The following is a 25,000-nucleotide window of genomic DNA, read 5'->3' as shown; positions in this document are numbered from 1 at the left end:
TCTGGAAATATTTCCTATTGCTTTGTGTCACTAATATATATGTATGTATATATATATACACACACCTGCTGTATATATATATATATATATTAACACCTTCCACCTTTTTAATGTAAATTTTATAGTTAGTTTCTGTCTTTAACATGAGTTATTTCCTCGTATACCATTTTTCTATTGTCCTTCGGAAGTAGTGGTTGTTCCTGTCTTTGAACTCCTTGCTTTTACTCTTCGAAAGTAGTGGTTGTTCCTGTCTTTGAACTCCTTGCTTTTACTCTATCTCCACTAAGCTATATATTTCTTCGACTACTGTTTCACTTCTATCGTATTCACTCTAAAATACCAGAGCTTGGTGATCGGCAGGGGAAGCAGTTTGCCTTCTTTAGTGTGTAAATCGCCAGTATAAGTTTTTGTGTAAGGCTGAATAACAAATTATATTTTGTTCAAGGTTTCAAATTCATCTGATAATTTGCACTGATACGTAGCTGTCAAACTGTACTTTCTTGTTTGCTGTTAATAATTTTTTTAATAATAATATTTAACTTTTGTACTATCGTATTATTCACTTACCTTTTTGATATTTCTTTATTGTTATACTCTATTGAACTAAAGTATAAGGTAACTTACATTATTGAGTAATACAATGTCTATTATATCTGTAACAATATAATGGTGGCCTGTCGGAAGGCAGTAATATCTTTATATGACATATTATTTGACAACGCATTAGTGTCGGTTATTAGTGGTTTTATATTTAATCAATAATTTGTTATTAAATCTTATTTGGTAGAAAACATTCTGTTCTAGTTCACGTTGGTGAAGCTGTTTTGTGTTTGCTAGACCGAATAATTGTTACATTGTGTGTAAATTCTCATTGACGAAACGGCCGTTCTGTTTTGTAAACGTCTGCCGATGACTGTGTAATGGTTTTACCCTCCCTTTTTCTTTCCCAACCGAGACTCCGAGCGTTGGTTAGCTAGAATGAATTAAATCTGCCGTTCATTGTTTACAAGTTTCATACCATATCATTACTTTGTGACTTTTCACATGCGTATAGTCTTTCCTGGGTCCTGAATACCAGTGTGGGTATTCATTTTGTCCGTGGGGTATAGAATGAATCTTTGCAACGCCTGACATATGTATAACAAAATTACCATCGAGGTGGAAGTAAGTTACAGTTGTTAGCTGAACGATTGTGCTTCCTTCTGACTTTATTTCAGGTAGAACCGGGAGTGAAATACTTCTAGTGCATCTTAGTGCGTCCTTATTCAATTTTCAAATATTTAAGATGTTTGTGTATAAGTCTTTTGTTTTGAATCTATGTTGAAGTTTATACTTTTGTGGTTATTACTTAGCTAATAATTATGGTCATAATTTAACCAGTGTAAAACTTAAATTCATTTGTTCCTTCATTTCCTGAAGTTTCCTTTTTCCATATTGACGGGAATTTGATCTACAAAAGTTTGTAATTGATCAACAGCTGGAAGTGCCCACTATAATATGCTAAGAAAACAGAGTTAATTGGAAATAACTGAAGCATTAAATATTGATGTATCTTCTAGCATGCGTGGTTGACATTAGGAGAGGTTATAATAGAGCATTATATGTTGAAGCTGAACGGTATCTTGTTCAGAAACTACCTTCCTTACAGTTGAACAAAGCTAAGAGTTTGAACGTCTTGCAGTAGAGCGTGAAAAGCACAGTTATCTTTAAAACAAGAAGAATTGGCTTACGAGCTGTTAGAGAGAAAAGGGAGTTAGAAGAGAAAATGGAGTTGAAAATAGACTTATCTAGGAAGACAGAGAAAAGGGAGTTATCTCTACGAGAAGAAAGAAAATGGAGTTATCTCTATGAGAAGAAAGAGAAAAGTTTGAAATGGTGAAAGCTCGGTTAGAATTAGAAGCTAGTTTAGCTGTTAAGGTAAAACAAGAAGAATTATCTTTGCAAGCTTCTAGAGAGGAAATGGAGAAAACTAGGTTAGAATTACAAGCTAGTTTAGCTCTTAAGGAGAACAAGAGAAGGCTGATATTAATCTCAAATCTAGGCAATCTAAAAAAGAATCATTACCCTTTGACTTGATAAAAAATATAAAATTACTTCCCCTCTTCACGGAGTACGATCCAGAAGATTATTTTAGGATATTTGAAGAAACTGCTAAGCATCTTAATTGGCCTGTTGAACAGTGGGTATGCTCATTAAACCCAAATTGTCAGGTAAAGCTGCTAAGGTTGTTAGGCATGTAGACGATACTAATGACTCTGAACAAGTAAAAAAGGCAATTTAGACGCATTTTCCATAACAGAGGAAGGATATCGACAAGCATTTCGTAACCTATGTAAATCCAACACTCAAACTTTTCTAGAATTTGCTTCTGACAAGCTTAGAGCTTTTAAGAAATGGCTTAACTGTGCCGAAGTAACTACTTTTGATGACCTAATGAATTTAATTGTTCTCAGAAGAATTTAAATGAAACTTCCCCTAATGTAATGCTTTATATCGAAGATAGGCAAGAAAGAATTTATTGAAGTCTGCTTCCTTGGCTGATACTTATTCATTAGTCAATAGGTTTGTTCCCCAATAAAGGAGCTGAGACTTTTGTAAAACCAGTTTCAGTAAAACCCTAACAGATTTCGGATGATAATTCCAAAGCTCCTGACAAGGTTAAATGTAGTTATTGTAAGAGAGAGGGACATACAATTCGTAATTGTAAAGAACCTAAATGTAAAGGTTCTGATAAATTCCACAATTCTTTTATGCATCCTAAAGTAAGTTTTCCAACCTCCCAAAGTAAACCTGTCTCGCATGTATGTGCAAATGTATCTGTGTTTGATGACTTTAAGTCTGAAGGGTTAATAGCCTTGGGGGAGGAAGGGCAAATGAATAAGGTCACTATATTAAGAGACACTGGGGCTGCTTTAACTTTGTTGTATAATAAGGCTTTACCTAATGTTATGAAGAATCTAACTGGTGAGAAAGTTGTTGTGAAGGATCTAACTGGAATATCATCAATTCCTCTTGCAAATATCTACCTCGATTGTCCGCTTGTAAAAGGAAAAGTTGAACTAAGGGTGATTGATAAAGAATTGCCAGTAGAAGGGGTTGCATTGTTATTAGGCAACGATTTAGCTGGGAAATTAATAATTCCAAATTTGATTGTCTCTGATATTCCAGTGAATGACACGAATGATTAGAAAGTAGATACTGACCAAGTCCCAACCCATATAGTTACTCGATCCCAAGCTGGAGAAAAAGCAAATGTCCCTGAAGCTGAAGTAGATAAAGATCTTTTAAGTAACACAGTGTCTAGGGATAAACTTATAGTTGCTGAGAGGTCTGATCCATCTTTACATTGTTTGCATGATAAGTCTGTTGATATGAAATTTTTGAATAAATCTCCTTCATTTTTATCATAATAATGATATCTTAATGCGCTTTTACCACCCCTGTAAGTATTCAAATCTTGACACATGGAGTGAAAAACACCAAATTGTTGTCCCTACTTCAGTACTTACTCATATAATGGAAATTGCACACGATGGTCCAGGTGGTCATTTGGGAAACTATAAAACTTATTACAAGATACTTGATAAATTCTATTGGCCTAATTTAAGGAGGGAAAAGAGATTTCATAAAGACATGCCATGTATGCCAAACAGCTGGCAAACCTAACCAGGTAATTCCTAAAGTTCCTTTACAGCCTGTATTAGTTCCACGTAGGCCCTTTGAGAAATTAGTAATGGACTGTGCTGGACCCTTACCCGAGACAAAAGGTGGCAACCAGTATTTATTAACCCTCATGTGTCCCAGGACCCATTTTCCAGAGGCCATTCCCCTTAAGAATATATCTGCTAAAAATAGTGCAAAACACCTTTTAAGATTCTTTTCTACCTATGGGATCCCAAAGGATATCCAGACCGATCGTGGTTCTAATTTTACAAGTAATCTCTTTTCCGAAATCCTTTAGGAGTTGAATATTAATCATAGTTTATCATCCACATATCATCCATCATCCGGAATCTCAGGGAGTCCTTGAACGATGGCATCAAACCTTTAAAGGCATGTTGAGGAAGTTTTGTTTAGAGAGTAGTCTTGATTGGGATGAGGGAATTAAATATTTGTTGTTTGCCATACGTGAGTCACCCCAGGAATCACTTGGTGTTTTGCCTTTTGAGATGGTCTATGGAAGATTATTAAGAGGGCCCCTTGCATTAATTAAAGATGAATGGCTGAAACTTCCTAGCTCTGACCAGACTGTAACTGTTCAACAATATTTGGATAAATTAAAAGAAACCCTTTCCAAGGCCAGTAAAATAGCCAGTGAGAATCTATGTAAAGCTCAGATGAAGATGAAAGACCTTCATGATCGGAAAACAAAAATTAAAAAATTTAATACAGGGGATCTGGTGTTGGCATATTTTCCTATCTCTGGGTCACCCTTTACTTCAAAGTTCTTTGGTCCATATAGGGTAATCAAAACTGTTAATAACAATACATATGTGATTGAAACTCCTGATAGAAGAAAAAAAACTCAACTTATCCATGTAAATTTGCTTAAAAGGTATCATTCAGGGAATTCTGAAACTGGTTGTGGAGACAAAATTGTAAGCGTTAATTTTAATAAGCTTCAGATACCTGAAGTGAACCTGATTTGCATCTTTCTTCTCATCAGTCACAGGAACTCCAAAACCTCATTAACTCTTTCTTGGACCTTTACGGGGAAAATCCAGGTCGATGCACGGTTCTCACCCATGATATAGACCTTCTACCAGAAACTACTCCTATATGGCAGCACCCTTATCGCATCAGACTTGCCAAGAAACTAGTACTGAGAAAAGAAGTAAACTATCTTCTGAGAGCTGGATTAGCTAAACCTAGCAAGTCACCGTGGGCATCTCCCTGTCTGTTGGTACCAAAGGAGGATGGCAGTATGCAACTATATACAGATTACAGGAGAGTAAACTCTGTTACTGTCAAGGATAGTTACCCTTTACCACAGCTAGATGACCTCATAGACTCAGTGGGCCAGGCTAACTATGTAACAAAAATAGATCTCCTCAAGTGTATATCTGCTTTTATAAGCCCTTTCGGTTTATTTCAGTATGAGGTAATACCCTTTGGCTTAACCAATGCACGCTTCACATTTCAACATATTATTAACCACACAATCCAAGGTTTAGAAGGGGTATGTGCATATTTAGATGATATAGTGGTAGTAGGAGATTCTTGGGAGGAGCATATGCAGCATTTGATTAAGCTCCTGGAAAGATTAAGGAAAGTTAAGTTAACAATCAATTTGAAAAAGTTCATGTTTGGTCACGCTACTGTTTCCTACTTGGGGCATGTTGTTGGTGGAGGTAATGTTAGGCCTAAAACTGCAAATGTCAACGCCATACTTGATTACCCAGAACTCAAGACTAGGAAATCTCTTAAAAGATTCTTGTGTATGGTTTCATATTATAGGAGGTTCTTCCGAAATTTTGCATCTGTAGCTGCACCTTTACATGATCTTACCAGTTCTAAAAAGAAATATGAATGGGATGGAAGATGTCAGGCAACATTTGATCACTTAAAATGTTTTTTTAGAGTAGTGAACCAGTCCTAAAAAGCCCTAATTTTTCTAAACCCTTCCCTCTGCAAGTAGATGCTTGTGACACAGGTGCTGGGGGAATGTTGCTGCAGGAATCAGAGGATGGGATACTCCATCCAGTAAGCTATACTTGTAGTAAATTCAAGACTCATCAGCTATCCTACAGCACTATAGAGAAGGAACTATTAAGCTTGGTTCTTGCTCTCCAGAAATATGAGTGTTACTTGCAGGGAGCCTCGGTTATTCTCGTTTACACTGACCACAACCTTTTGATCTTTTTGGAACGCACAAAGGCCCATAATCAACGTTTGCTTCGGTGGGCTTTATACCTACAGAACTTCAATCTTCACATCAAGCATCTTAAGGGCAGCGACAACATATTCGAGGATGCCTTATCACGTACCTATTCTCAGCCTTCTCAGGAAATGGGAGGTGCTCAATTATGATTAAGCCACTCCGTTGGGCTTGATCTTCTAGGGGGAGGTGTAACACCTTCCACATTTTATAGTAAATATTATAGTTAAGTTTCATGTTTATTTTTTGTATGATTGTTTCCCCTCCGTATGCCATTTTTCTATTGTCCTTCGGAAGTAGTGGTTGTTCCTGTCTTTAAACTCTTTGCTTTTACTCTATCTCCACCCCGCCTATATTTCTTCGACTACTGTTTCGCTTTTATCGTCAGTCTCCACTCAGCTCACCAGAACCTGGTATCCGGCAGGGAAGCAGTTCACCTTCTTTGACATGACAAACGCTTAAGTATAAGTTTTGTATTGTAAGGGTTGAATAACAAATTGTATTTTGTTCTAAGCTTTCCATTTCATGATAGTTTTCTGATATGTAGTTGTGAAATACTTGTTTTCTTGTTTGCTGTAAATAATTTTTAAATAATAATATTTAACTTTTGTACTTTCGTATTATCATTCACTTACCTTTTGATATATTTCTTTATTGTTATAGTCTACTGAACCTAAAGGGTATAAAATTAACTTTACAATGAGTAATACAATGTTGGTTTTATATATATATATATATATATATATATATATATATATATATATATATATATATATATATATATATATATATATATATATATATATATATATATATATATATATATATATATATATATATATATATATATATATATATATACATACATACACAGGGTGTTTCTGAAATTGGGGCTCCCCTATCTACAGCATAAACTAAAATTGATATGGACAAAGACAAAAGTAATTCAGGATAGGTATTTATTTAAGTTTCTCTCTGAGTATTTAATATTTTGTGTGGCCTCCATCGGCCTGCACCACAGCCTGCATTCTTGAGGGATATGATTTCAGCAAATCACAAAAAAGATGAGACTCAAACTCCATTTCCCTGAGCACTTCTGTCACCTCTCTTCACAGGTCGTCGAGGCTTGGTATACCATCATAGTTCACTGTGTGCGCTTAAACACAATCCTTTAAGATACTACCAATGTATTCACACACATTAAGGTCAGGGAGCTACCTGGAAATTCACTTGACGAGATGAAATCGATACCACTGTTTCGAAGCAGCTCCTGTGTCTGAAGAGCCTCGGAACATGGTGCCTTATCATGCAAAAATGTGACTTCTTCAACAGATAACATTTTCAGGTTCTTTAAGGAAAGGAAATACTGCACCAGTAAACACAGTTTCTCTGAAGTATTCGCCATTCCATGATTGTCCTTTTTCTTTGATAATCCACATTAACCATTTGGCTGTGAAACAGAGAAGAATTCCCAAACATTCAGGAAATTTCACAACTTGGGGATAGCGCACGTCATCGCTGATATCATCCAACTTTGCAGCCTAAATGGTGTCATTTTTATGATTTGGCTTCCTGAATGTTTAATGAAAAATTCATCTGATGTGGCAACATGGAGAAAGTAATCTTCATCCCAATCTTTAAGAAATGAACCACAAAACCATGCATGGTCTTCTCTCTGTTGCTGAGTGATGTTGGGCTCTTTGATAACATGAAATAGCTTGATACCAGATTTTTTCAACTCACAATATACAGCACTATAACTTCTCTTCTTTCCCCTTTTTGTTTTTAGTTCAAGCGCCAATTTACGTAAAAACTTTCTTGGTCTACCCACTGCATCGGCTATGATGTCTTTTGATTCCTGAGAAAGGACTTCAGGCCTTCCAAGATTCTCACTCTTTTCATGATGACAGTCATATGGATTTTTGTTCCAGTTTCTTTTAACAAAGGATTCATCTCTTTTAATATATTTAGCTATCCAGGAACGTGAAATGAAGGATGCCCCAGCATCCATGGCCCCTCTGAAAGTTATGGCCCGCATTTGGTCAATCTATCTGACTTCCTCCGAGTCGTTAGCCATGGCTGTATCTAACTCCGTCACTCAGTCTGAAAATACAAGAAATGTAAAATGAAAAATAGCTTAATAGAAACTTAAAATAATGTACCTGGAGATAGGCTATAGCAGAAAACTTCATAACTTTCCATTTGTTCTGTGTGGGAGGGCTCTAATTTGAAACACCCAGTATATATATATATATATATATATATATATATATATATATATATATATATATATATATATATATATATATATATATATATATATATATATATATATATATATATATATATATATGCACATACGAATACATACACACACACACACATATATATATATATATATATATATATATATATATATATATATATATATATATATATATATATATATATATATATATATATATATATATATATATATATATATATATATCTATATATATATATATATATATATATATATATATATATATATATATATATATATATATATATATATATATATATATATATATATATATATATATATATATATATATATATATATATATATATATATATATATATATATATATATATATATATATATATATATATATATATATATATATATATATATATATATATATATATATGGTGTCCTTTAGGTTACATCTAAGTCTCGAGGATAGAGGGTGTTAATCTACTATTAAAAAGAATTCCAAAGATAGATATTTCCTGTCTTCTTCAGTTTCGATGGCTCTAGGGATGCATACTTGTCCTTATCCCTCTTGGGTCGAGATCTTTATCATTACAAACAGGGGCAGTGACGCTGCCCGAAATGTAACTCTCTTCTATTCTCTCTGTGTCCTGTTTATTCATTTTGGCCACATAGCACACACGAACACACGCACACACACACACACAAGTTCATTTAGCAAACTCTGCTATTGGCATGCTGACGATAAACGAAGAGAGAAAAGAGAACATAACGCATAATTCTGTCCAAAAGCAAGCATGAAATCGCTCTTCTTCTCTCTATATGTGAATGTACAGTAGTACGTGAGAGCGAAGTGTTAGTTTGCATAAGAATTTATCTGTGTTTGGAGATTTGTTTAACTGGACTTTTTACACTTCTCTCATGCAGGGAATTTTTAGGCGTTTTCTCTTTGTTTGTCGTGAACTTACTATGTGCGCAATTTGCGACCACATTCCTTTTAATATCATTTATTTTTCTGTTGTCTTCTATGGAGAGGTTTTCCTACAATATTTCCCTTATTTTAATAAAGAAACTACACTCGGAGGCTTTGTTAAAGTGAGATTAGGAACGATTTCACGCCAGAGCTAATCCAGGAAACAATAACAGACAAGTGTCCTTGTAAGGGGACAAAGGAAAACTGCTGAATCTGAATTGACTCCAAGCACTAACTTAGAAAGGCTTGCATTTAATGCTTCCAGTTTCAGAAGGGTTGCTACCACAATGTGGCAATTACGTTCATTATCGCAGGAAGCCATATACCTGCAAAACCTCCTATAATACCATTGTTGTTATTTTTTTTTTATTTCTATTAGGCCACAACTGATCTGATAAGGAATATTACACCGTAACGGAAGAATATTATGTTCATATTCAATAATTTTTACACAAAATATTAACTTTATAATCATACTGTTGACCGCGTCTGCTAATTGTTATGTAGAAAGAGAATGAGAGAGCCGGGAAAGTTTTTCTTAACCGATAATTCAATAGAGGCTGATGACATAATTGTGTTCAGATCAGAGATGTTGCCATCAGTGGAATTATCATAGTTATATTCCTAATCATCAACCGTTAACCAGAGAATAATCCTAAACAAAACAAATGGTGTGCTAACTGTCTATATCTTCTCGTCTGTTCATTTGTTAGACCTGAGAGAAGGTCAGGATCATTTCTCATTTTCATAGCTTTAAGGCCTACAGTAAATACTTCTGTATTTACGGTTAGCCACCACCCCCGCCCCGCCCGGCGCCTTTTTGAACCTATATTCATATTTTTCCTTCGATTCCGGAGATCGAATTTACATATTACCGAGACAAGCTCCACTTTGACTTTCTAGTAGTGATTTACCTTTATATATTTCACAAGAATCAAACTCCATGTCACTTGTATTCTACTCAGTCACAGTCATCACAGACAGGGTATCTAGTCCCTGAATTGCTGCCAGTTGTGCAATCAGAGAAGTTAATCAATGCCGGGTTGGTAAATAAAAGGCTATATAATATATACAGTAAATTTAAATATATATATAATAATATATATATATATATATATATATATATATATATATATATATATATATATATATATATATATATATATATATATATATATATATATATATATATATATATATATATATATATATATATATGTGTGTGTGTGTGTGTGTGTGTGTATGTATATATATATATATATATATATATATATATATATATATATATATATATATATATATATATATATATATATATATATATATATATATATATATATATACATATATATTGTGATTGTTTGTGATGACAAAATTAGGTAAATTAATTTTCATAACAACAGAGTCATTATCATAAGACCCATTGCAAGGAGACCGAAATAGGCTATTTCAGTTCAGTCTCTGTTCTGTTGTGACTATTAGTGTATTTTTTAGCATAGTTGTATAAATTTTATCTGGAAAGAAACTTCAGGTAATTCCTGACATAATCTAGAATATAGACATCATTGAAACTTCAATATCAAAACACCGGAAGCAAAAAGAAAACCCTGTGGCGAAAGGATAAGAAATTGTGCAAAACGATATGGAACCTTAAAGGACAGCTTTCATCCTGAAGGAAGTTCACACACTTGGCAAAATTATGCTGAAGTCCGAGGAACGGGAATAATAGCCATAGCGAGTATTGGACAAATATACACAGGTTGCTCGTATGGGAGATTTTAATAGAGTTGTATATACGTTCACTCTAATGTTAATTAATGACCGAAAACTCTGGCTTTGTTACTCGACAAAAAAAATGAGTGAAAATCATTAATATTTTCCAGTGTTTTTTAGATGAAAACCGGAAACACTGATAACTCTCTATCTCTCCTATTTTACAAGTAAAAATAAAGTTTTGAATTACTGCTGTGCTTTACGCTAGAAAGTGGCTGGTATCCATCTTGACTTGATATACTGTTCCCTCCGGGCACAAAATATGCCGTGTGAAATAACGGCTGCCCGTTATGTTAACTCAAGCTAAAACCAAGAACAGCATCGTAGAACGGCTTTGAGTCTTACTGCAAAGTTCAGTAAAGGAGGTGTGGATTTTTCGCTTGAGTGAGTGGAAGTCATTATCAAACTCGAAACCCGAAACCGTGGCACAAATTCAAGAAATATGAGGTCAAGGTAAAACTGAAAATGAAACTGATAACATATTGGCATATTTCAACAGTTTATTACCAGACATCATTTTGGGAGAAGTATGTCCAAGGAGCCAAACATGAAACTGAGAAAGGTGAGAACAAGGTCAAAAAGAAAGTCGAGGCAGTAAATTTTGCCGCAGTCAAAGGCCCAAGTTTAAAGTGAAGGTGACTGTCATGCTGTTCTTGTGAACGAACTACATATGAAATTAAGTGTGAGGACAATGTCACGTTAGCAGCGTCTGTCACAATGATGGCCCATCCAACATATCTTAGGTCTCCTCCTCTCCCGTGGTAATACTTCTAAATTATCCACATCTTTCACTATCCTATCGTCCTCTCTCCTTTCCAAATCACAAAACCGCTTCATATATTTTAACCAATTCTTCAACATATGTTAATTACACCACTACTATGTATATCCGTATTCGCACTTTCCATTCTTCTGACAGCAGTTAAACTATAAACTTTTTTTTTCACTTTCATTCAACATGACACTTCATTTCTATAAGTAGGAGAGTTGTCACAAAAAATTACTCCATGCAATGCCACCTTAGCTTTTGTAGACTGTTGGTATCTTCCAAATACCTGGGGCACACTGCTAACTTTTTTACTTCATATATTCTGTGGCTCCTCCCTTATTTCTTTTAATTTACAAGAAAATGCATCATCCATATTTCATTGCTTTTGTTCCTAAATTCCAGTTGTCCTCAAAGCCTCGATTTATTGCTCACGTTTACTCTGCTCTTACAAAAATTGTTAATATTTTTATGAATTTAGCATGTTTCTTTATACTATCACAAATCAACAACGAATCATTTGCAGCAGCAACTGTGCCAAAGTTTACATCAAACCAGTCACTTTTCCTTCTACATTTTAAAGTAAATACTTTTTTCCAGTATTAAAACAGTCCATCACTTTCAGCAACATATCCACAATGCCTTCGCATTACCTTTCCATCGATTCTGTCATATACTATTTTCTGGTTCCGTTGTAGGCGCTGTAGAGCTTTTCATTTTAGTCTCAACTTCACATAAATGTCTTGCCTGTCAATTATTTCTTATCTGCCTCACTTTTCTACACTGAATCCTACTATACACCTTCTCTGGTATACTAAGAATCAGTATTCACCTATACTTCCTATTTTTTCCTTCCTCAAATATACCTTCGTGAAATAAAGTGGTGATTCTTCTCACACAATCACCTGTCAATCCCATCACTTTCATATTCCCCAGAACCGAACAAGTATCTTTGTTTCTATTCTGGATGATGTACAATCCATTTTAGAAGTTTCATTTCCTCCCGTACCGATTTTGTCCATTTAGTCTACGAATGAATGCAATACCATTGTTATCGGTGTTATTGCTACCTGCACATGACAGAATGCCACGCAGTCTTCCAGACGACTGAAAACCAGCAAAGAAAAACACAAGGGAAAGAAATATAGTGAAATGCTAACTGAAAAAGCAAATGTTTCCCAAAAACCTAATCATACGTTTTTACACAACTTAAATGGTTTTGTAAAATTAATAGGAAAATGCTAAAAGGGAAGGGAAAATCGAAATAAGCTAAGAGAATCGTAATAAATCTATATCCAGACTAAGATGGTGTGACTTGGGTCTTAGAATGATCCATGAGTTTTCTTGTGCACTAGCATCTACTTGAGCGTACGCTTAGAGGAGACTTAGTGAACTTCATTCAAAAATTCTCAGTGGTGTTCTATAATCTTCTAAGTATGAAAGTGTTACAAAAGTCTTCTTGAGGCGGACAGAGAGAGAGAGAGAGAGAGAGAGAGAGAGAGAGAGAGAGAGAGAGAGAGAGAGTTATCCTATTTCTATATTTGCATAAATAATTCCTGAAAGTTGAGAATCAACTAGAATCAGAGAGGAGGAGATTCTACCCCATATACTCTTGGTTTGACAATTTCATGCTATGAAACGTAATGTTTCAATACTGATACACTGACTCTCCCGAGTCTACCAGCCATATCCTGTTTTGTATTTCCATATTTTTTCTTTACTATCAAGGATGAATAAATAACAGTTTCTTAAAAGGTCTTACCTATTTTCTTGTTCTAGTTCGCGATGTTACTTGTCTTATTTCATTGGGTCAATAAAAAACTTTACATTTACTCTGATTATCTGTAGTATGAAATTTTCTGTTTGTGGTGTCGTTGCTCATGTGTTTAGTGTCGGTTTTATATTTTGTGTGATATATAAAGACATCCAATCTTTAGATTTGGTCTAATTTAAAAATCCAAGAATCGCAGGAGCTGGTGATGACCATACTCTCTTACTTAGGCGTGAGTGCGTACAAACATTGGAGGGCCCAGTTATGCTGCGAAGGTCAACAGAAATCGGTTCAACCTTTTTCTGCCTTTCAAGTGTTAATACCGCATCTTGATAAGGTCTCTGTTTTAATCATTCTCTCACTCTGCTTTGCTTTGATGCAGGTTTCTGTAGAATTTGTTTCATATTTAGAAGGATGGGCATTTACCAGGAGCACTGACGCCATAAAACCTCTTTGTAGCATATATTGACTCTTTATCTTATGGTCAAAAGTATTTACTTTCAATAAATGAAGCACTATTCATCCAGCGTCTACAGTTCACTCGGTAGGAAACCAAAAAATTCAACCTTGAAGTTTATATAATTTATGTATAAAAACTAGCTTATTTTTCATCATTATATTATGTAGAAAAAAACTGTGGCTGTCCAAAACACTCTTCCTAACGACATACTTATCTTCAACAGCTATACTAAAAACCTTGGGAGAATTTCGTCCAGTCACCTGTGAACTTTTAAATTTCTAATTCTCCAGAATACAAGTATCGAAAAAAATCAGAAGCAAAATTAAATATCGCTTATTTTGAAATAATTTCGAAACTGTAACTGGTGGAATGCTTATTTTTATAAAAGCATTTCTATATATATATATATATATATATATATATATATATATATATATATATATATATATATATATATATATATATATATATATATATATATATATATATATATATATATATATATATATATATATATATATATATATATATTCTGACAGTTATAACGGTCAGATGAAAAGAAATATGCTTCCCCTTGCTTTGAACATTACCGGAAAATGTTAGTTACATTATCATAGTTAATAAGCAAAGGAAAAGGCCAAGAATCATATAGAGTACAGTAAAGGCCGGGAAACAAGTGTCATTTTATTACACAATACGGGTAAATTAAATAACTCAAAATAATGATATATTTTTATTGTAAGTACTGTCAGTGTACAAGATTTGTATTTTAGCTTCACAGATGTCATCTATTCAGAAGTCGAGGATGCAAATTAACAGGCATCCGAGAAGATAAAACAAACATGCAGATGGCGCTAAGCGCTAAAAATGTCGCAAGTCAAAATCTCGCTAGAACTGGGATTTCTTGGTTTGTTGAATTTCTTGATATACTTACCATCTCTCCAACTGAGACACTTGTCACTAGTTCCTATTCTTTTTGTATTATTGTATTTCTAAGTACAAGCAGTTTTGGAAGCTATCCTCTTATGATATTGCTCTTCCCTTTTTGGTCTCATACTGATGGAAAATAAATATGTAATCCACAGAAACGCAGGATATGCATCACGAATCACGTACACGTCACAAAATGGGCGTGGGTGAGCAGTTGAAAAACATTGCCATATATACTTATATATTTTTATGTTTGTGAAAAGGCAACTTATAAAAATATCTAGAGCAAAATAAAAATTATATAATCAAGTTGTTACCGTTTTCCTGAAAAATAAATTGATTTGTGAAATATTAGGCTATTTATTCGGTAGCAGAGGCGGGAAATACCCAATTCTCATAAGCAAGAAGTTTACACACATTTATTTACGTATGTTTTTATATTACCATTTGGGTTTGCACGCTTCCATTATTGTAGTATACACAAATAAGTTTCGAAATGTAAAATACCGTGTGAAAATTAGTTTTGGGAGGCAATTATTCGTAATATGCAGAAATAACAGTAAACACTCTGTTTGTACATCAAAGGAAAACGATATTCTAGTATGGTACTAATTTGAAATAAACAATTTTTAACTGAACTGAAATGGACGATCACAGGAAATATTCCGACAAGTAGTTGCCCAAATAATAAATCTCTGAAATAATTTTGAGCAACAAGAGTGAAGGATGTGTTTATAGGCCATTATGCTGTCCATAGCTATAATAGTCTTGGAGGAATGTGCGAAATTAGTCAATGGGAGCACACTTTATCTCGCTGTTTGCCCTCCTGTTTTATCTGTATTTGGGACCAACGCATCTATATGAACTAATGATTTTAGTTTTCTGTAAAAGAAAACTATTGTGCCGGCTTTGTCTGTCCCCCAGCAATTTTTCTGTCGGCCCTCAGATCTTAAAAACTACTGAGGCTAGAGGGCTACATATTGGTGTGTTGATCACCCACTCTCCAACCATCAAACATACCAAATTGCAGCTCTCTAACCTCAGTAGTTTTTATTTTATTTAAGGTTAAAGTTAGCCATAATCGTGCTTCTGGCAACGATATAGGATAGGCCACTACCGGGACGTAGTTCAAGTTTCATGGGCCGTGGCTCATACAGCATTATACCGAGACCACGGAAAAGAAAACTCGATTGCGCCGAAGAAACTTCGGCGCATTTTTCTCAAAGGAGTTTAATGACTTACTTTATGATGAGCGTTTCTAGTCCTCAGACAAACCCAGGAAGGTCAGGAAGCACAAAAGGTTTTCTATTGCATTGACAATGCATTTATTCTCAACACCAAATTAGGCTTTCATTACAAACCCAGTGGGCTTTTCACTATCCAGCTCCGGAAAGCAAAACATTTTGCATGGGTGAAATGCGTTGAATTTTATCATAGAAGCATTTTTACAGATACTTAAATTTGTGAAAAAGATCATCTAATAAGGAACCAAAAAGGATGAATGAGTGAGAAAGATAAGAGCAGTGGTGAGTGCTAAAAGGTCATCTTATGAAAGGTTGCATCGAAGGAAGAAATAAGAGAGATTCAAAACGACTTTGTAAATGACATAAATGATGTCCTCTGAAATTAGCCATTAAAAGATCAAACACTGAACTGATATTGGCTCTGGAAGATTGCATAATCACAAGACACCGACGACATGATTACCTGTGTTCTCGCTTTTATATTTTCTTCTTTCAACGTGCTGCATTTTATACACACACACACACACACACACACACACACACACATATATATATATATATATATATATATATATATATATATATATATATATATATATATATATATATATATATATATATATATATATAGGAATATATATATATATATATATATATATACACACACACACACACACACACACACACATATATATATATATATATATATATATATATATATATATATATATATATATATATATATATATAAACAGTGTGTGTGTGATGTGTCACAATATATAAAGTACCAGAGGAAGTAATGTAACCAAAGAAATGAATCTTTAGCTGTTCCGTTTCATTTTGACATTTTTAAGGGAGTAGGTATACAAAAAGACAGTGGCAGATATTTACAATATATATGCTGGATGACTCCCCGTACAAAGGAACATCCAGTAAAAAAAACAGTGAAATTCGGCACAATCGAGTTTTCTGTATAGCCACTACAGCATATAATCAGATCTGTCTTTCGGTGGTCTCGGTATAATGCTGTATGAGCTGCGGCTCATGAAACTTTAACCACGGCCAGGTGGTGGCCTGTCCTATATCGTCTCTAGATGCACGATTATGGCTAACTTTCTTAAATAAAATAAAAACTACTGAGGCTAGAGGGCTGCAATTTGGTATATTTGATGATTGGAGGGTGAATGAACAACATACCAACTTGCACCCCTCTAGCCTCAGTAGTTTTTAAGATCTGAGGGCCGACAGAAAAAGTGCGGACGGACAGACAAGGCCGGCACAATAGTTTTCTTTTACAGAAAACTGAAAAGGCACTCCTTTATGACAGGTAGTGACTGTCCCATTTATATGTTTCTTCTCCGTGGATAGTGTCATACTTTCGTTATTCCTAATAGGTAATCAACAGGCACACCAACTGGATGTCATGTAGACCAGAATAATCACATTCCCAAAATTTTTTGTGTCACTTATTTCTTTAAAATAAGTGGATGAAATTTATACGTCCTGGAATGATATTCATAGTATCAAATTTCCATTTCTACGACTTTTATTCCTATTAAGCAAAATTTTAATACTACCTGTCTATTATCCTCTGCATAGTTTATAAGATATCTAAATTTTTAGTTTTCTTTTCCAATAATTTTCCAGCTCGACCAATATCAAAGTTGTCACAGGCCTTACAATGAATTTGATAAACATATCCGTTGGTATTATCAGTGGAGCTCTTTATAAGTTTTTGCTTCGTTGTATGAAATGATGGTGGTGCTATTCAGAGCTTTGTTATACACTTCTCTGGTCCTGTTGTTAGAAAAAATCGCTTCTCCCTTTCTTTCTTGTGTAGTAAGAGGATATAATAATTTCTTGCATCATTCCTACTTATGTCTATCTCATCATCAATACATCCAGGACTACAAACACAAACTGCTCTGAAAAATACTTATGTCTATACTGTGTCTATAAGAGAAATGAACATACGGATAAAATTATACTTTAAATCCTAATCAAATCTCATTATTACCTCTATGGGTGAATCAGTCCACAAACAAGACAGGCTACAATCATTTTCCATACACACCGCAAATATCATTCTACAATTCTTCTATAAAAGAAAGAGAGAACATTCTTTGTTTCTTAGTCAGATGCAGATCGTATCGACAAATCCTAAAAAGCACATGAAGTTGTTCGGAATGCCATTTCTTAGAGTTCTGCTCGCAAAATGGGCTTTATAAGACGTTATTTAACACAGGTGATAGGGGATTCCCCATGGCCCTGCCATATATGTGCGAGTAACAGTTTGATCAGTTAAGAATACCGCAGTCTCATTTGCGTCATAAGAAGAATTGTTATTTCTGATGCATCGAGAAAAATGACAAACTCTTATAGCAATAAAATTCGTGATATTTCAAGCAATAAAGGTTGCTCATCGAACCGACGTTTTAGCACTGAAATGTGAATGTCAATAAACACATATTTTAGCACTACTCCTTTTAGAATCTGTATTGCCGGTGGTCGCTGAGTGTTACTCGATGTTATGGCTGTGGACCATTCCGTTCAACATAGATTCGGTTTAATGTTTTGATCCTGTAATGTTAATAAAGCTTTATTTTTTATTTTTTTTTATTGTTTCACATTATTCCAAGACAATGCTCATGCAGGCATTTTCTTCATTTTCCACTTAACGATCTGTGAAAAAAGTTGTACTGTGTAATTAATTTACTATCAATATCTGATTATTATGTTTTTGTATACGCGTATTTCTAATTTTCGGTAAATTTCCAAATGTATACTTAACTTTTTTTTTTATTTTTTTGTTTATTTTTTAATACTTTCTTAGTCGTTCTTTGAAACAAACAACAAAACAAGTAAAAATGTGCCGAAATTTCTTCAGCGCAGTTGAGTTTTCTGTAAAGCGCACAATCAAGGTCACCGAAAATAGATCTATCCTTCGGTGGTCTAGGTAGAATGCTGTATGAGCCGCGGCCCATGAAACTTTAACCACGGCCAGTGGTGGACTTTCCTACATGGTTGCCAGAAGTATGATTATGGCTAAACTTAACCTTAAATAAAATAAAAACTACTGAGGCTAGAGAGCTGCAATTTGGTGTGTTTGATGATTGGAGGGTGGATGATTAGCATACCAGTTTGCAGCCCTCTAGACTCAGTAGTTTTTAAGATCTGAGGGCAGACAGAAAAAGTGCGGACAGAAAATGTGGACAGAAAAATGCGGACGGACAGACAAAGCCGGCGCAATAGTTTTCTTTTGCAGAACACTAAAAGTACTATGTGGACTTAGTAAGCTGCTAAGCTAAAGTTATAAAGTAGATATTAACGTTTGGCATTGAAGTGGATTATAGTGCTATAGATAACTGATGTCATTGATGATAATTAGGTAAGGAACGGAAAGTGGCTTTCGTCAATGCAAGAGAGAAGGAGAGTAAGTAAATGACTACTTAGAGATTAGGAGGCTTTACACGGTATTTTCTTAATTGCTTGAAGAGGGTCGTAATAATCCAGTTCTCTTCTTTGCTAACTGGGTTCATTGAGTAAATAAAATTAGTAGTTTCAGAGTATTGGCGGAATGCAGATATGGCACTACCATTGACCCATGGAAATCCTTGCAGAATGTATGAATCACATTAGATCTAACTCTGTAACCAGTGTTGCCTCACCTCATTGGTTTTGTCGTGCTGAGGTTTCAAGTGATAAAAAAAAACGCCTCTGTGTAATTCCTCCTGTCATATCTTCCCCGTGCTATATCTTCTATAATACGTCGCTCATCTCCAGGTTCCCTTCTCAGTCAATCAGTCAGGGTTTTCTTAAGCATTATTCACGAGGGTAAGTATTCAAAATGTACCCAAAACTTGTGAAAATGTTCGTTGAACAGGAAAAGAACTGAGATGAGCAATTAAAGAAAATATAATGCAAAATTAAATATGCTTAAAGAACTAAAAGGGGTCGAAGTTTATTAAGGAAATAATGCTTTATGAGAAGGATACTAAATGAATAGGGTTTAAGGATAGTGCATGATTTAATAATGATGAAAATCATAGAAGAAGTGATGAAGAAAGGAAATTTAAAATCTATCGTAGGAAATAAGAGACTGTTGTAACTGTGTAGAATAGGATAAATGCTGTGGTCAGAAAGAAGCTGGGTAATAAGAGAGAGATACACCGAGAGCTAAGATTCCAGTAAAAAATTAAAGGAAAAGAAAGGTTGTTCTCCCGGTGATTAAATGGGTACAGTTTGTTGAAGAGAAAAAGCACCTTACGGAAAAGATACGCATGGAAAGATGCTTTATTTAGAGAAAGCATTTTTGTTCCGATGGATTCCTTTAAAAGATATGATTATGGAGAATAGCACAGAAGAGAGATGAATGATGCCATATTTTTAAGAAGGTGACTTAAACTTAATATTGCTTTTGAAAATTACTCTAGCCGTTACAATCAAGTCACTGAAATGATATCAGTATGGAAAGGCTTGAGGGTTTGATGGAAATCCCACCAATAGACCTTGGTGCGGTGGTCATTGTGCAACTGAGTGGCTCCACAGGAAAAGGTAAGTCCGAGTGAAGGTCTGGATGAAGGTTAGGCTCGTAGGATAGGATGAGAAGAATCATTGTTCCTGATATGTCAAAATGTTGATGGAGGTGAATTATGAATCATAGGTGCATAATACACTGGAGAGAGTGCGAAGGTAGGATTTTGAAAATAAAGCTATGGTATACAACAGTGAGGCCAATATGGGAGAAGCTCTGTGGATTTGGGGTAGGTGAGTTTAGAGAATAACAGTGATATGAGACAGTTGTATGAGAACTCTGTTAGTAAATGGCAAAAAGCTAAATTTGAAGTATTTGGAGTAAGGAAACGATTATGAAACGATTGTTGAAGATACTACGCTGGGAACTTTGAAGATCTGTAAAGAGCAACTGAATAATTTTAAGCTAATGCAATATATTGGTTAGAAAACTTAGATGTAAACGTAATGGCTTTTACCGAAAGATGGGTCTCAGAAAATGGTGTGTTTTGTCTTTAAGGGTCGTTAATAATTGTATGAAAGGTAGGATTCAGAGAAATCAGCTGGAGGACTGGAGATATACAATCAGGCTACAGACTAAGACTATTGCCTCAGTTCCTTTAATGTTTAAACCAAAGGCAGTATTCAGCAAGTGGTGTCTGGAAACTATTTGCTAGGGGTGCAGTCTAACAAAGACACTCTCATTCAATGCGCAGATGATGCGCTACCGTTTCCCAGTCAGTTCCCAGTCATTCTGCCAAGCAAAGACCAAGATAAAGAGAAGGTTTGCTCACTTCCCCCAAATCCCCCAAGCTGGCGGAGCTTTGTGTACCTCCTTATTGCATGGCAAATGCGGATAGCCGTAATGAGCAGGTACAGTCGGGAAAAGACTCCCTTTACCCCTGCGTTCACTAGAACGCTAAATGGCAACGCACTTTTTGTTTATGTAGTAGTAACTGTTGAAAATATGAATGAATTCTCTGCCTCAAAAGATAAGCCTTATTGAAAGTGGAGACAGTTCCTTACCTGTTATTATATATTCAATTTATTATTTCAAAAGAAACAAAATGACCTGACAAAGAAAAAGCTACGGAACAAACTACAATGATTCATGGTTTTATGGCATGATTTTTATGATTGTATAAGACGTTGTATCAGAAGAAGTACATAATATAATAATTGCAATTAAAGCTAATATTTGCATCTCAGAGCCAGAGTCATTGATGCTGCAGCCAACCATCAGACCAGACGTGGAATGTGACCTCCATGATTTTAGGTTCATGTCATAAGAACTTGCATCTGGATTCTGTTAACTGAGAAAAGTGTCATTCATCTACAACCAATCTTAATACTTTAGGTGGAATCTATCCACCCAAGGTCCCTCTGCGCGGGTGTTTGAAGTAGAAGAATAACACAGCAGAGAGCATTTAATGTTTACTAATATCGTGCATATTTCATAATAAACGCGCGGTCACCATCGCCGGGTGAAGCTGTAAATCAATTATATAATATTATATTATATATATATATATATATATATATATATATATATATATATATATATATATATATATATATATATATATATATATATATATATATATATAATATATGTATATATATATATATAAATATACATTTATATATATATATATAAATGTATAATATAAATATACATATATATATAAATATAGATATATATATATATTTATACATATACACACACACACACACACACACACACACATATATATATATATATATATATATATATATATATATATATATATATATATATATATATATATATATTTAGGCGATACTTAACAATCTATATATTTTCCGTGTTCATCCCTTGATAGAGGCTGCCTGACAGTGGTTCTCGAAGCTTCCAAGAGAGTACTAAGGAAAGGGCTTGTTTTTCACGTAAATGCTGGAGCAATGGCATGGTTTGGCTGTTCACTCATTAATATCATAAAAGAATGCTGGTCACATTTTAGAAAGTAGATGAGCAAAATAAATTGATGTGATGTCATTAAGAATCAGTTACATTTGCTATATATTTGTGTGATTACATGATATCAACTCTCTCTCTCTCTCTCTCTCTCTCTCTCTCTCTCGTCGTGAAAAAATGGGTTGTGGAAATGAATATGATTTTGTAGCAATTGCATCGATATTTATTTTCAGTACTGTGCCGACAGTATCAATTGATGAAATGGAAATTCCCCAGTATCTTCTGAAGATTTTGGACTTTATAAGCAAAATCGTTAGCGAAGCTACGCATGGTTTGAATAGACAGTTCACCGTCCCTCCCCTCCCTCCCAACACCTTCTACCTCCTTCCAACCTTTCACCGTCCACCTCCGTCTCCTCTGGCAGTCTCAGGAGCCCAGGAACCACTTATGCAGGTCAGCCAAACATGAGATTCTCGATGACTCACGCTAAAGAAGAAGTCAACTGAGCCCCAACACCTAGACCGTACTGACCCAGCTCAGTTACCTACAATACAGTACATGGTATTACCTTGTGCTATTTCATCTAAAATGCCTAATAACTTCTGTCTATGGACAATCCCGAGTATGCAGTGGTGTGTTCAGTTCACTTCAGCCCACAAGATTACATCGAAGATATGAAATCACGGTTGCTGAACACTGAAGCCCCAGAAATAAGAGGATGTTAAAGGAAGGTGCAATTCCAACACTTCAATTGCCAAAAGGTGAATTGAAGCATCTCTGGAACATGAAATATCTTTGCTTATATTGATCAGTAGGATTCAAAACACGCGCACACATTCATAGATATATACTGAGAGATAATATCCTGGTATAAAGAAAGCTAAACTGAAAATGATAATTTCATATTCACGCTCTCTCTTTTTACTGTTCCAGAAATAATCGTATCAGAAACATCAAAGGCCCGAGAAGAGAGATCACAGAAATGTCTAAAAATTTTTTGCAAGAACTTCTTAATAATGGACAAGAATAATTCTTGCATTGTAGTAAAAGATACAAATATTATTCCACAAGACACAAGAAATGAGATAAAAACACTAAAAGAGGAAGTAAACAGTCTTAAAGAAGAAAATGTTCTTAAAAATATATATATCTGATCTAAATGGAAATGTTTTTCAAATCATAAGGAATGTTGCTTTAAAAAGAACATTGTATTAGAATCTTTTTCAGTAAAACTCAAATTAAGGCTATTACAACAAGAAGAGAGTGAGTGAATGGAGAAATGAAGATATTGCCTCAGCCTTAACACTAGTAAGTCTAAGTCCTAAGTGTTATAGGTATTTGCGACTGAAAAAAGGATATCCCTTGCCATGTGCAAGCATACTGAAAGATAGAGCAAGTCATTTCTACTGCGAACCGGGAATTTTGAGAATCGTCTTGTCATTTTTGCGAGCTAAAGCTCACACATTCACTGCAAATGAACAAAATGTAGGTCCAAGTTTTGACGAAATGTCTATCAGCAATGAGTGGTGCTACGATAAAGGTATGGATGTGTTATACAAACCACATGACAGTTTTAGCAGTCATGCTGCAAGGCCTTATTGGAAAGTAGAAGCAACCTATTTACTATGACTTTGACCATTCGAATGTAAAGAAAGTGTTATAGATATTGTAATAAATGTGGAGTCTATCGGGTATCCAGTAGTTGTAATTGTTCATGATTTGGAATCAAGCAATCTTCGCATGTGAAAGGAACTTTATATTAATCCACCTGAAAATAAAATTTCATTTAAAAAGCCCAGTGCCGAAAGAGAAGTACATGCTTTTGCTTATGTCCCCCATCTAATGAAACTGATCAGAAATAACTTAGTTTACTCAGAGTTTTATCTGAACAGTAAAGATCTCGTATCTGATGCATGGATTCGTGAAATGTTGAGCAAAAGTTTAGAAAAGTTTAGAAATGTATTTAACAAGTGCTATAAAAAGAGTATTAAAATGAAGGTAATGAAAAAAAAAAACAGGGACAACGATAATCGAAGAGGAAGCTCTTAAATATATAGTGGTTACATTGTGAAAAATTGTGCAAAATATCCCAGTTTAGGTACGACAGACATACCTGCGGGTCATGGATAAAAATGATAAACAGAGGGGAACTGTATTTACCTTCAGAGGATTTTTTTCACAGCTACACCTCGAGTGAAATCTTCACCGTAATATACGGTAAATCTCTTTTAAAGGAAAGGAACGCATAAAGACTCTTGTTACTCAGATTAATATTCCTGAGGAGACTTTTTTACAAAAAAATCAGTATACTTTAGGATTAGATAATAAAGTAACAAAGCGAGAGGGGGAAGGTGAAACAAATAGGGGAGATGCCAGAAAAAGACAAACTAAATATGCCAACGAGTTTATAAACTTTCTTGTATGATGTTACATCCAGATTAAGATCAAATGCAAACGAAGGTGGAATAACATATATTTAACA

Source organism: Macrobrachium rosenbergii, chromosome 53 (genome assembly GCF_040412425.1).
Source record: "Macrobrachium rosenbergii isolate ZJJX-2024 chromosome 53, ASM4041242v1, whole genome shotgun sequence".
NCBI lineage: Eukaryota > Metazoa > Arthropoda > Malacostraca > Decapoda > Palaemonidae > Macrobrachium > Macrobrachium rosenbergii.
The sequence above is the reverse complement of the archived record's forward strand: the minus strand, read 5'-3'. Positions refer to the sequence as shown.